This window comes from Mastomys coucha, unplaced genomic scaffold, assembly GCF_008632895.1.
Source record: "Mastomys coucha isolate ucsf_1 unplaced genomic scaffold, UCSF_Mcou_1 pScaffold15, whole genome shotgun sequence".
Lineage (NCBI taxonomy): Eukaryota > Metazoa > Chordata > Mammalia > Rodentia > Muridae > Mastomys > Mastomys coucha.
The window spans coordinates 130,928,405-130,943,247 of NW_022196897.1; the positions used below are offsets into that span (position 1 = coordinate 130,928,405).

Here is a 14,843-nt window from a genome sequence, read left to right on the forward strand (position 1 = left end):
GGGGGGGGGGGGAGCTTCACCCAGAAGAAACAGCTGGAGGTTGCCTGGAGTGCTCAAGGAACGGGAAAGAAAGACGGAAGCAGAGTGGTGAGGAAAAGGGTGGCAGGGCTGAAGTTAAAGAGGAAGCCTGGGCCAGCATGGGGGCTGTGTGGATCCTGAAGATTTCTTGAGCAGCAAGTGTCCTGATGGGATTTCTCTCCTGAGTACATCATCTGCTAACTGTATGGAAACTGACCAGTAGGAGACAGGAGTAGCCACAATATTCCAGTCAGAAAGCCCCTCTGTGGTGATGACAGGAGGTGGGGGTAGAGAGTGGAAGTGGGATTGAGGCTGGAGGTTGGAGATGATGAACACTCTTAATGGCTTGACTTAGGTAGGAGGCAGTGATGTGGAGAAAAGAAGATTCGTTATTTATTGTATAGGGAGAATAGGCTGATGCTACTGATGTGTTTATGAACCAAAGACAGAAAATTAAGACTAACACTAAGGAAGCCCAAAGGAGAAACAGTCTGAAGAGAAAAACGTTAAAACAGAGGCCATGTTTCCAAGTGAACAGCTGAAAGATGATAATCAAATAGGTTTGGTGCTCAGCAGCAAGGTCAAGGCTAGGGTAATAGATTTACAATTATGGAGAAGAGCATTAATCAGGAAGAGTATGTACTGAGGGTAGTAGAGCAGGGGTAGGTAGGAGAGGAAGAGAGATGGCAGCTCCAGTCTGGAGGCAGAGGTAGACCCAGTAAAGGAAAATAAAGAGCACTCTAGGAGGCAGGAACAGATCCACAGAGCATGGTGGTGGCCTAGAAGCCAAGAGAAAACAGGATGCAATAAGGTTGGAGAAATGATAAGTGGGGAGCAAAATGAGGAGAGGAATTGGCTATGACCTGGATAATACTGGTGTTAATGGATGACATTGCAGTTCAGAGCTGGGGGCAGATTGCGGCAGACCAGACAACAGTCAGGAGGAAGTTAAGACACCTACTAAAGACTAAGTGACATATCTAAGAATTATGTGTGGGTCTTGGGACCCTCAGCTCCCTGCCAGACTCTTGACTTGGAATACGTGTCATGTTTCTCACATAAAAGAGACCTGATCTGTGGTCACGTAGGCTCAAGACAGAGTTCTGTATGCTAATGAGGCACCTAGAGGCCTGGAGGGGAATAAGCTTCCCTTCCCGGACATTCCCCCCTACAAAAGGTATTTAATCTCAGGCCCACCCTGAGAAGTAGGATATATTTTTATATATCTACTTTCCACCATGACAATAAACTGTTTAGAACTACGAACCGTCTCCTTTTATTGAACCTTGGGGAGCCATGGAGAAGGCCTTCAACTACAGAGCTGCAGCCTAATCTCCCATAGAAGACCTCTCTGTGCTCCCAGCCCTTGGGCCCCCAACTCCATTCTCTGCTCTTCTGAGACTCCCAGGGCTGCATGGATGTGCAAGAACCTGAGAACCCATGGCCCCAGCCTCATTGCAGGCCCAGAAGACTGCCCCCGAAGAAGCTCCAGCTTAACCAGGCCTCAGACTGTGCTTTTCCATCCCCAGAGGAGTGACTCAGTCCTTCCCTACAGCCCTACACCCACCCAGCAGTGGGTGAGCATGAGATAAGCGCAGTCAAACTCCCTGCATTCCACCTCCCCAAGCAGCTGTGCCCATTGGCAGAGCGGACATGGGCCCACAACATAAACAAAGACTAGATAGACAGAATATGGAGGTTGTGCCTAGCTGTAAGCAAAGGACACCACAGCAACTAAATTCCACATTGCACAAGGGCAGATTGCATTTTTACTTCGGTGGCCGTGTTTGTCAGATCAAGTGATGATAACCAAGATTCTCTTTCCCATTCCCTCAGGATTATTCCCATTTCCATAAACTCACTCAGGTGTTCAGACAAAAATCTTCAGTGGTTAAGGGAGCTGGCTACTCTTCTAGAGGACCCAAGTTTGATTTTCAGCAAACATATAGCAATTCACAAACATCTGTAACTCTGGCTCCAGGGCATCCCATGACTTCTTCTGGCCTCTGAGAATACCAGGATCACACACAGTGCAAACATACATGCAGACCAAACATCCATCCACATAAAATAATAATAATAATAACAATCTCTAAAACATTTATAAAATACCCATACACATACACATAAAACAGAAAAATAATTACAAAGTGTATTCCTTCAACAGGACTTACCTAGCATAAAGTGATTCAGAGAACTTCAAAACAGGATAGACAGATTTTATCAGGTGGCTGAAAGCAGGGGTCATGATATAAACTTTGTCCAAGAATCATTCAAGGCGAACATCAAATGAGGCAAAAGAGAAATATTATCTTGGTGATTAACCAAATCCACAATGCACACATGGTAAAGTTGTGGTACACAAAAATCAAGTATACATTGTGTAACAAGACATGAAGATGCCAGGATAAAAGTCAAAGAAAAAAATGTCAGAACATATTGACCAGAGTTCCAGGGATCCTCCTGTCTCTGTCTCCCCAGCACTGGGATTCAGGTTCTCATGCTTGAATGGCAAACACTTTACCCACTGAGTTATCCCCCTGCTCTGGCTTTTGAGACAGGGCCTCACTATGTAGGCCTGGCTGGCCTGGGGCTCTCTCTGTACGTAGGCTTGGAGAGCCTGGAACTTGCTATGTAGACCAGGGTAGCTTGGAACTCACATAGCCCCACCTGTCTGCCTCCTACAGCGCTGGGATTGTAGTGAGTACCACAATACCTGGCTCTAACTTGGGTAGTTCGAACTAACAGAAGCGGCTGCTTTCCTCAGTCAATCTCCATCTGTCTCCTGAGGGTGTACAGAGCAAAGAATGAAGAATAAGAATAGTTAGCAAGGTTATATATATCACCCCTTATCATCACAGACAATTAAACAATTACTCCATTATTATTATTTTTCAGCTTAAGCAAACTTTTTCCCTCTGGGCATTTTATGAGCCCGTGACCCTCATTTCTACTTGGCCTGCTACACAAGAAGAAACAATGTTGTGGTGTTAGTCTGGATGTCAAGTCTAGACCTAAGGCTGCTTGGTCAAGTCAAAAGGAAAACAACATCATTAAAAATGACTTCTTGCCTAGCTGGTTCCCTGCTGACTACCGTGACCTGAGAATATGCATTGAGAGGAGTAGCCACTCCAGTCCACGGGGTCCCTGGACTGGTAGGTCAAACCCACCAAACAGGAAGCAAATGCACGAGAGGGACTAAAACTAGGCACCACACTGCTCTACCCTGGGGGACTCCCATTTCTGTCACTTATCATAGCCTCCCCCTCCCCTCGATAATTTGGACATGAGTCTAACAACACTGTGTATCAGGTTTATTACTAGAGCTGCAGTGCTTACAGTGGTATTTCGAACGTGACACCGTAGGGAAGCCTTATGTTCTCCCTCCCCTCTGAAGCTTCAGCAATTTTGACCCACAAAATTAACTAGTGAGAAACATGCTGCTGAGAAAATGCATATGAATTTACTAATGTGTATAAACATGAGCCATCTGCCAAGGGCAAGATTCAAAATAAGGGGGCTAGGCAGTGGAAGCTAAAACAGCATTCTTGGCCAGTAGAGATGAAAGCTTGAGGTTGCTGTAAAGAAGAGAGCTGAAGGCACTGAAGGAAGTTAGTTTCTCTGACTGGTAAGGAAATTCTCACAAGTGACAGTCATCAGAAAGCCGCTCTGGGCTAGGTGTCATCCTGGTCTCCCTCTTCCGGGGAGAAGCGCCCTTTGAAGCTACTCTAGACCTTTGGTACAGGTGCAAGTTACCCACCAGGCACAGCTTTTCAGAGCTATCCCCGGCTCTACAGCCCCTTCGAACAGCCATCCTGAAATATGATGTAGGCAGCGGTTCATTTAGAATTCCCTCTGTAGGGATTCCACAGATGGATCCCAACACTAAAACATTTTCCAGATCGAGGGAAGAGCAGGACAAAATGGACCCCAATTTTCTGGAGAGGCCGACAAGGGTAGTCAGTGAAGCAGTGTCCAAGGAATTTTGTAGGCGGGTAAGGTGGAAGAATCAGAAGAAATCAGTAAAACCCAGAACTAACCTGGACCCACTGTCTATTAAAGTACATCCTCTTAGGCTCAATGAGGTGGAGAGGACGAGGGATAGGGGCACCATCGCTCTTTGTTCACATTAACAACCTCTGAGGAACTAACAGTGGTCTCTTCAAAATTAGTGGGATTCCAAGTGCCTCTCCCACTTGCAGGGCTGTGAGCTTGCTCTGTGCCTCTCTAGCTTGTTTCCTTCTCTGTTTCTACACTGGGGCTTCCGGCTACAGCAGATCATAAAATCCACTGCTCAAATCCGCATGGGTTTCTATCTTTCCTCTCAGTCTTTGCCCAACCCCCATATCCCCCAGATACTGTGCTAAGCTCCCTCTCATCTTATTTTCCCAGGACCACCTGCAGGAGGGGTCTTCCACAGGTCAACACGATTTCATTCTGTACTGGGCCACGAGCGCGCGCGCGCGCGCGCGCACACACACACACACACACACACACACACACACACACACACGAGGGCTCCAGCTATCCGTATCCCTTTTTTTTCTCCTTCATCGTTATTTAGTCTAATGTCCAGTAATTTGCCTGTGGCGTGCGCAGCTTCCCTTCTGCCAGCCCATCCTTATCCCTCTGCATGTCATAGCCACCAGAAGAGGGAAGATGATTTATTCTCCAACACATCTCAAGCATAGAACACAGCCGGATGCGTAGCTGCTACTAAATTATTAAGCAGGCGATTTGGCACACAAAGAAAAGTGCAGTTGGTGGCTTAGGTTTTGCTGGGGCTGGGCTGCTGGCACTGAGTGATAAGTTTTGTTTTGTTTTAGCTTTTAATTTAGAAACCTGCTTTTACAAGTATCTATTCCCTGCCTTAGGGGGGACATAAACAAATACAAAGGTAAGGTCTCTATTTCTTTTCCAATTCTGGGCAAAACAAGGGTCTGTTTGAACACCCTTAAGGCTCCCTTTGTGACACCGGCCACTTAGGTTAATTGCCAGCTCAGCACACAGGGCCACCGTCTCCCGCACCGCCCCTTCCCTTCCTTCCTTCCATGTTAGACTTCGGAGTGTAAGGCCAACCCCATTCCACCTCCCCGGCTGGTGCTGTGCGGACCAGCACACGTGCAAAATCCCGGCAGCCGTGTCATCGCCGACACCAGGCTGTGGACCACCACCACCACCACCACCACCACCACCACCACCACCACCACTACCACCCAGCTCCCCAGCTCCTCGCAGCTGGACTTCTCCAGTCTGCGCGGCCCCTTCCCCGGATCCAAAGTCAGTCGAATGTGTGCACGCATCTGAAGAAGAAAAGAGAAAGGGGAAACCTCCCAGAAACAAACTCTGGCAGTGGAGAGGAGCGCACAGGGAACCAGTGGAGCGGAGGAGGTTCAGGGCGGGTCCAGCCAAGTTTGCTCCGGGTTAGGTAAACTTTTTTGACTCCCAATCCATACTCCCCAGCTTGAAAGTTCCTAGTAATCGGGCGATTGCCCGAGGGTGGGCGGGACCAGGGGTCGCGCAGGCGCCTTGTTCTTCACCTCCAACCAGCTCGCCTCGACCTGGTCCCAGAGAATCTGGGAGGGGACCCCGGAGGAGATCTTCAGAGGGACGGGCGGAGGCACACAAAGCCTTTCTCTCCTCCCTCTCCTCCCCCGGCCCTCCCTCCGGCCACGCCCCTCCTCTCCTCGGCCTCCTCTTCCTCCTCCTGGGCGGAGAATCCAAGCCCTGCTCCGTCACTGACCCGCCGGTCGCCCCCGCCTCCCGGATCTGCACCGAGGGCGCAAGGTAAGGGGTGGTAGAGGCGGAGACCACACCTCAAGTGGGAGAACCGGGCACTATGCGCGAGGTGCAGTTTCCCACTGCCCTACTGTCGCTTGAGATAAGGAGAGAGCCAACCAGCTGGCGTCCTCAGAGGTCCTAGGGGACCGATGGTAGAAAGAGCAATGGGCAGCCAGGACTCCAGGGCTTGAGGCAGGGCGATATTCTAGACTCCGATCCAAGGAAGATGACGGGGTGTCCTCGGCTGACCTTTGCAGAAAAGGGTAGGGGGCAAACCACCGAGGGTGAGGGCGAGATGATTGGTGGTGCAGGTGCGTGCGTACCCAGGAGCTGGGAGGTAGAGAGACCTTTGTTGAGTTCTACCTGCGGCGCCGCCTGCCTGCCCTGTGTCAAATGCGCCTGTGCTGGCGAGCCAGATCCCAAGAGTCACAGGGCTGAGTTGCAGAGCACACGCTGTGATCCGCCACTTTCTCCCGTCAGCGAGGCAGAGGGGTCAGCGAACCCCCGGCAGGAGGGCACTTGCACTGTTGCAGGCAGTGATTGAGGGCGGTACAGCTATTAGTGCAGGAGTTCTGGATCCCAGCTGGGATGGGACAGGGCCATTTTCCCACTTGAAGGCCTATGGGTTTCCCCTCTGGGCTGTTATTCTTCTCTTAGCTAGGGCTCCCTGGAGCGTGGCGTCCCACGCTCATCCTGCAATGGAGGTTCTTAGACGGCTGGGGCATTGCACGGTTTGCCAAAGTTCAGCTGGAGAGTGATGATGCCTTGCCAAGAAATACAAGGCAAGATCGGTCGGCCTTTGGGCCTTGAGAGGCGCCTCTCTTCTCAGAGCCCTCAAGTCTCTGGGGCTTTCCTAGTTCCTCCGCAAAGGCAAAAAAGCAACCTCTTTACACACAGTGCAGCCTCACTTTCTTGTAGAGCTTGGGCGCATTGTGGTTTCTTAGGAACATGGTACATGGACCAAATGGGACTTTGTAACTATTGAAGCAAAAATAAACACTTGGCAACACTCAGAAATTAAGATAAATAGTAACCTCAGCACAATGCTTTTTAAAAAGAAACTTGTTTTAAAAGATCTGTGATGAGCAAAATGTCAACGTTTTAAATAAATGCAGGTGCTGGTTGTTTTGTTGGGCCATTATTGCTCAGTGGAACCGGAGCCCCCATTTGTCCCTGCTTTGTGGTTTATGAGGGTTGACAATGGCATGCATCAGATTGGGCAACTTGGGCTTTCTTCATGGTCTTGTTTATTGGCTACAGAGCTTTTATTAACCTTTCCCCTAGTTCAGGCTGGGGAGGATGTTTTGATAACGGCACAGAGGGGCTCATTTTCCTCCTGGCCTTGGGCTCCCTATGACTCTGGACTTTTCCTATTCTTGAATGTTTTCACCTCCTTAGGGGACTTTGGCTTTTGGAGGGGCTGCGAGAAGTCTTTACATTTAGGACATGGGAAGAAAGGTGTTGTTGACCTTTAGTTTGGGGGTTTGTTCTAGATCATTGAGGTTGTGGCTCCATTCCATTCCCAGTGTGCTCTCTGCTTCCAGTTTGTGGGTCAGGATCTGAGCCCTCAGCTGCTGCTCACACCGTACCTGCCAGCCTGTTCCCGTGCTCCCTGAATTGTGGTGATGGACTCCTGCCCCTCTGGAATTGCAGGCCCCAGTTAAAAAACCCTTCTATAATTTACCTTGGCCATAATGTTTTATCACAGCAATAGAAAAGCAACCAAGACACCATCCCGGTGACTTTCATCCTCCTCCAAGGGGACCCTCTCCAAAATCAAGGTTTGTGCCTACTGCAAAGAGTGGTTTAGCTCCTTAGAAGCAACCTCCTTACTTACCTAAGTCCTGGTCCTCTGCTTGGAGACAGATACATCCTTTCCTTTATCAGGAGTGAGTTGCTTTGGGAGATCCTTGTCATTGAGCCCACTCTTCATGTGCATCCTGTGCCATAACATGTTGATGTGCTGTTCAACCCCTATTGGTCTATCCAAGCTGTCTAAGGATCCTTCAAGAGTCTTAATGGTTTCATTAAGGAAGGTTGCCCTGCCTTCCTCCTCCTTTGATTGGTGAGGCAGCTACCACCACTAGAATCGTGTGTCTGTGTGTCTGTGTATTTGTGAACCCATATCACTCCCAATTCATACTCCCTGAACTCTACTTACCCACTGTTAGCTTCCCAAACCCAAACCCTAACCCTTGTGATTTGCCACTGAAGGAGTATGGGTTGAATGAATGGATGGATGGATGAGTGAATGAGTGAATAAATGAACAGAGCATCCCTTTGCAAAAGCATTTTGAATAGTACACAGCAGGAAATATACCTTAGGGTAGTATTGACTCAGAAGAAAGCAGATAATGTTTCCATAGATCTTTGTTTTTATAGATAGTAACTCAGTTGTTTCTCACACAACTCAAATCACATTTTGTAGAAGATGGTATGGATCCCCAGAGGGATCAAAGCACCAAGGGAGGCCAGCCCCCAGGTCCAGCTGCACCCCAGAGGATTTGTCCAGACTGTCACAGTATGACCCAGGACAAGAGAGTCACTAGAGTGACTACAGCAGCATGGTAACCTGTTAGGGAAATGTTAAGGGGATTCTACGATGACACCATGATGTGGCACGTTTGCGAACTCTACATAGCAACAGAGGATCTTTCTCCTTGTAAATCATCTGGAAAAGGTGTTCCCAGGAGTACCTGGGAACATATTCCTCACTTAATTCAGCGCTTGCTGCCAACTTTCTCAGTTTCCAGGGAGGGTGGATTCCATCAACTGGTGAAAAGAATGTACATGTTGGATGTTGGGAGAGCATAATAACCCACCCACCATGGTAGCTTCTCTTTTACCTGCTCTGTACTGATTGGTGGAAAAAAATTCCCCAGTGTTCTGTTAGATCAGAGGCTCTGGAGCTGCTTTGAGGGACTGCCTGGAAGCCTTCTCACCTCAGCCAGATGGAACAGCTCTAAGTGTTCTCAAATGCAGCTGTGCTAAATAACTACTTTCCTATGGCTTATGTTCCAGAGGTTTAGAGTCCATGATGGTGGGTGAAGGCATGGTGGCAGGAACCGGAAACTGCCTGAAGCTGAGGCTCCTAGCTTGAACCTTGAACATGAAACAGAGAGACTGAACTCATATCCGGCAGAAGTCTTTAAACTCTCAAAGCTGACCTGTGATACACTTCCTCTGACAATGTCATACCTCTTAAACCTCTCCACATATCTGGGAGCAAGCATCAGGATGCCTGAAACTATAAGGGACAGTGGCTTCAAAGGACCACATGTGCATGCGAGTTGGGCATCCCAGGGTTCTTATACTAAGACCATACTTTTTGAGGTGCTGGGGATGCACCAGGAAAACACATAGCACACGCGCACACACACACACACACACACACACACACACACACACACACACACACACACACAAAACAAGTGCATCATTGATGCAGCCAGAAATCACAGTTTCATTGGGGTTTATCCAGTCCCTGCGTGGAAAGATGTGCCTACTCTGTGAGTTTTCAGTTCACTCACTTCTTGCTGGTGTGGCTTTTCGAGGATGACAGTGCCTGTTATTACTGCTGTAAGAGTAGTAGCAGCCATTCTGTGGAGGAGTTCAGACCTGGAACAAAGGAATTCTAACAGCTTTCCCTCCCTCACTCCCTCTGAGCCCATTGTTTGAAGCCAGGTGTTTCTAAATCAAAGGTAGTCTGTGCTGAGCTCTTGGGGAACTTTCAGACACATAAACCCTGACTGTTCAGCCTTCATTACAACCTGAGAGACCTGAGGAGGCAAATGCAGAGTTCGTGTTTTAGATTCAAAGGACAAGTACGGACTGACACCATGGGAAAGATGGATACAGGGACACCTCTGTATCTCCAATACTGAGTACTGTCACTTGTCTTCAAAGTGTGCTAAGAGTGACGTTCGTATATAGTCAGTAAGGGGGCATCACTAAAGTTAAGAGCAAGAATGAGCTTCCCTGTCGGAAGGGTTGTGGTACCCAGGTGGAGTGAAGAAATGACAGAAAGGCTAGAGTCGTCAGCTAAGTTCATGGAGTTTGTGTGTGTCAGAGTGAGGCACATGTGCACACAGCAATCCATGCAGGCATGTGGGTAGTGAATATGATGTGTGTGAGGTGCGTGTGTGTGTGTGTGTGTGTGTGTGTGTGTGTGTGTGTGTCTATGTGTGTTTGTATGCTCTTAGATGTGGGACCAGGGAGCATGGGAGGGAGGAAATACTAAATGGGATTTTTCCTTCTAGCTACTATGAGTTGAACCAGGCCCTTGAGTATTAGGCCAGGGTTGTACCACTGAGTTTCAACAGCAGCCTGTCTTTATTTTATTTGATGTTGGCTCACACTAAGTTGCCTGGGTTGTCCTTAAATTATTCATCCTGGCTTAGCCTCTCAGTGCTGGGATTATAGATCTTTGCTCCCAGAATGTGTGGCTCTTGGTACACTTTTTAAACTGTTGTTTTCTGGTTCAGCCTTTTAAAGGTGTGTGTGTGTGTGTGTGTGTGTGTGTGTGTGTGTGTGTGTGTGTGTAGTGTGTGGTACATGTGGGGTGTATGTGTGAGGTATGGTGTGTGGGTAGTGTGTGTGATATGTGTGGGTAGTATGTGTGTGTAAGCTACTTCTTTTGGGACAGAATCTTTTACCACCCTGAAGTTCACTACTTCAGTAGATCAGCCAGCCAGGGAGCCTCCTGGCACCCTCCTGTCTGTCTTCCCCGCACTGGGATTGTCAGTCCCAGCTACTGCTCTTGGCATTTTCATGTGTATCCTGGAGATCAAGCTCAGGTCGCTGTGTTTGCAAGGTGTCTCGGCATTACTAGCTGATAGACCCTTCAGCCCTAACCTGCTGAATTCAAGAGCCTGTATGTCACCTAGTTATTACAGGAGCACTCAGTGAGCAGGAGGAAGTACGGTGAGTCACTGGAGAACAGGGAGTTGAGAAACTCACCCAGGGTGAAACTCCAGGTTAAATAAAGAGGTCAGAGTTCTGGAAATATGCCTGAGGTGTGTATGGAAAAGGACAGGAAGAGCCTGTGCTGATGACAAACTATGTAATCCAGAGCATTCAGCCAGCTAAGTGCCAGCATCTGTAGCGATCGGCTGGGACCCACCCAGTTCTCCCTGGTTAGGCATTTTTAACATCCACCAGAAGTGTGGAGAGTTGGGGACAGAACCACACAAGATAACACAGGCAGCATCAAGAGGCCTTCCAGTATATCATTCTACAATGAATGGTTGATTAGCTGGAGAGATGGCTCAGTGGTTAAGAGCACTGACACTGACTGCTCTTCCGCAGGTCCTGAGTTCAAATCTCAGCAATCACAAGGTGGCTTACAACCATCTGACACCCTCTTCTGGGGTGTCTGAAGACAGTTACAATGTACTTACATATAATAAATAAATCTTCAAAAAAAAAATGAATGGTTGATTAGACGACACTTTTTGTTCCAGGGCAGAAATGTTCTTCAACTTCCTAGTAGTTTAGTAAAATGTTTCTACACAGATATTTTATGGAAGAGGCCAAGAAAATAAAATTGAGTTGTGTGTTTTTAAATGAGGCTGTGGACATTTCAGTCTGTAAGATAGCCTGCTTGTCATCACAAGTCTGTGGTTTCAGGAATCACTGAATGCCGTCCAGGCTGATAGACTCTGTAAATCCCTGGTTCACTTTTGTGTTATAAACAGTTATAAAGATATGTTGTGCTTTGTTCAAACCATCTGTAAGAGTGATGTAAATGGTGTTGATGAGCTTTTAATATCCCAGTGGCAAATAAACTCAAGAATTATTCTGTTTTCTGCTGTGAGCTTAGAGCTGATGATGGTCCAGCCAAGTGAAAGTGCATAGTGTTAGGATATAATCCCCCAGTTGCCTGAAATCTCAGATTTTGAGTCATTTTTAAGTTCAAACTGGGAAGCTTTTGTAATTATACTTTTCAATGAATGGAGCCTCCAGATTTACCTTCCTGGAGTTGTTATGGTTAAAGTCTGGGCCCTTGGAGGCCCTGGCTTTGCTGCCCACCCTCAGCAAGCCAATTAAAGAGACAAATAGTGAAAATCAGAGAAAGGGGATTTGTTTAACATGGTCAGTTTGGGAAGAGAAAAAAAAAAAGTCCAGTGACTCCCAAGTCTGATGTGTTTAAGCTTAAATAGACCAGAAAGAGTGATGCATAACCAGGCAGCCTTGGTGGAGGTCTGCTGCTGCCCTTGGTGGAGGCCCTTGGTTGTCTCAGCTCCCATCTCTTCTGCAGAGTGAGGTGGAAAGTTGTCAGGCTATATAAGACCTTTCCCTGGGAGACTGAATTTCTCCTCTGTCTGGCACTAAAGCTTCATCCTTTTCCAGCATGAGATTCCTAGGGAAATCATAGATTTCGAATTTCAGTAGTCAGTGATGGAAGTCCTGTTTTCATTAGTCAGGCAAGCCACAGGGTTGGAGTGGGGAGCCAAGAAGTTGATGTTGCTGAGTAACAATGCCACCCCCTGTAGACACCAAGACCTGCCTGATAGGCTTGTGATGCCAAAGCCTGTGAAGGGGAGGAGAGGAAGGGATTGGCAGCGGATGGTAACTACAGACAGGAGGGCTCACCTCCCAGTGTGACACAGGTCTTTTATTTACAGCGGCTTCCATAAAGTTCCTTGGTTCCCCATTAGGGTTAACTAAGGACTGGTGTATGATATGTAGCCAGGTATCCTCCTGTCCTTCTTCCATGTAGAAGAGGACTTCCTGGCTATCTGTCTGTGAGAAGCCATATTATATTCTGGAATTCCTGTCTTAACAGAGGGTGTATACACGTATTAGAGACAGTTTTCCTTCAGGGTATCTCAAACTTCAGTTATGCTGGAATGTATTCTGCCGTTGGCTTTTCCTAAACGGTTTATGGAGTGTCTGTACACTATACCGATGACGTAAACAAGAGGGAAACCCTCTACAGCTTAACATGGCCCCACTGACTGTCTCCCTTTCTTAAACTCTGTTTTCATAGAACTGGGTTTGGATGTATAGCAAAGCTAAGAAGAGTAGGTTCAGGGTGGGTTCCCAGACCTCTTTTATTCAAAACTAACATAACTTTGCACAAAAGCGGGTAGGGGTGGGAACTTTATTCCACCCCAGGTCTCTGAGAAAGATCACAGTGGAAGGTTGACAGTGGATAGATTCATTGGTCTTAGTTCAGCAACAAGAGGCTCCAGGCAGGAGTGATAAACATGTGGAATGAGGACCAAAGGCAGTGTGGTACATGGGGGAGGAAGACTTAGCCTGCTGGCCTCTGCTTAGGATGCTGGACTCCAGCTGGCCTTGTGAAACCTATAGAAAGATAAGAATGTGGGCTAGGCCTTCTCAGGGCTCTCAGGCCAGGAAGGGAGGCAATAACTTACATGTACACCATAAACAGAGGGCAGTGTTGGGCAACATCATTCCCTGAAAAGTAGATACACACTATCCTTCTGGGAAATAGTTTCTAGTTTCTGGTTTTGTTTCATTTTTTAAAAAATTATCATTATTATTATTATCATTACATTTTTATTACATGGGGAGGAGGTATGAGTCTGTGAAAGAAGAGTCTAGTTCAGAGTCCTACATAGATGTGTGGGTGTGTTTCAAATTACACATGAACAGCCAACTTTTTTTTTTTTTTTTTTTGGTTTTTCAAGATAGGGTTTCTCTGTATAGCCCTGGCTGTCTTGGAACTCACTCTGTAGACTAGGCTGGCCTCAAACTCAGAAATCTGCCTGCCTCTGCCTCCCAAGTGCTGGAATTAAAGTCGTGCGTCACCACTGCCTGGCCAGCCTTCTTTACCTAGAACAAGTTTATGAAAGTTTCTATCTTAGACTGGGTTCTCAAGAAGTAGATCCCCAGGTGAACATGGACTAGGGGAAGTGCCTATGAACAGAAAAATAGGGTAGAGAAAAAAGGAGCTGACTGGGAAATAAGGCTGGCAAGAATGTACATATAGCAAACTGCATAGAGCAAAACTTGACTCTGTGCCATAAGGTTCTAGAAACAGTATAAACCTAAGAGTAGCAAGGGCAGAGGCGGCTTGCTGGAGTACTCTTATTTTTGCATTGGTCAGACTCTAGCGGGGGGGGGGGGGGGGGGGGGGGGGGCAGAGTCAAACTCTTGATCTCTCTTCTGTGTATGGACAAAGCTAGTCCCATAGTGGGAGGGCCATTCTTCAGCAGAGATGTGCAGGACTGTGACAGAAGGACTCAAGGGTGTGTGGGCTGACCTCTACATCAGCTGCTGTCCAGGGCATGTGGGCTGACCATTGCAACACCTGCCATTACCAAAGTTCTTAGGGTCAGAATGTAGGCCCTGGTAACCCTAAAGAGATAGGTAACAGTGGAAAGCAGAGAAACTAGATTTCTCCCTTGTGGCTACTTTGGGAAAAGAAACAAAGAGGTCCACCAGTGACTCCCCCATCCATCTTCAGTCATGATGTAAGATTGAGATCTAAATAGAATAACAAGAGGTGTGTTTACATAGTCCTGGTCAAGATGTGGTCTTTGTCACAGCTTTAGAGTCTTTTGCAAGGTAGTCTGACAAGTGAGAACCTCATGGGGTTTCTTCCTGAGAGGCGAGTGCCTCCTCCAGCTGGCATCCTTCTTCCAATGAATAAGATTCCTGGTCAAGTTCCAGTTGCTTCAGTGCATTGTTTTCAGTAGTGGGATAGCTAAAGGAAGGGATGGAAGTGTCTCTTCTCTCCGAGTACCTTTATTCCTGCAGGATCCTACCAGAGTTGATGATGTATGGCTTTAGCCCTGCTTAGTGGGACAGGGTAGGTGGTTGCCAGTAGTTCTTCTTCACTTCTACTGACCATCTGCTTGTGCAAGGAGCAGGACCTTCTTCCTACCAGCTACCTGCCACTGTGTCAAATAACCAGAGAGAAGCGACTTACAGGAGAAAAAGTTGTTTTGGCTTATAATTTCTGAGGTCCCAAACTGTCTTAGTCAGGGTTTCTATTCCTGCACAAACATCATGACCATGAAGCAAGTTGGGGAGGAAAGGGTTTATTTGGCTTACTTCCACATTGCTGTTCA

The 14,843-nt window shown here is 47.5% G+C and overlaps 1 protein-coding gene across 1 annotated transcript in view; it reads left to right on the top strand.

Annotated features, from left to right (window-relative positions):
- Positions 1–5,596: 5,596 nt before the first annotated feature.
- Rin2 (Ras and Rab interactor 2) overlaps positions 5,597–14,843 on the top strand; it is a 206,267-nt gene continuing 197,020 nt past the window's right edge. The window contains exon 1 of the mRNA XM_031372129.1: positions 5,597–5,805. The gene's annotated coding sequence lies outside the window, so the exon portion shown is untranslated. The remainder of the gene's footprint in view (positions 5,806–14,843) is intronic.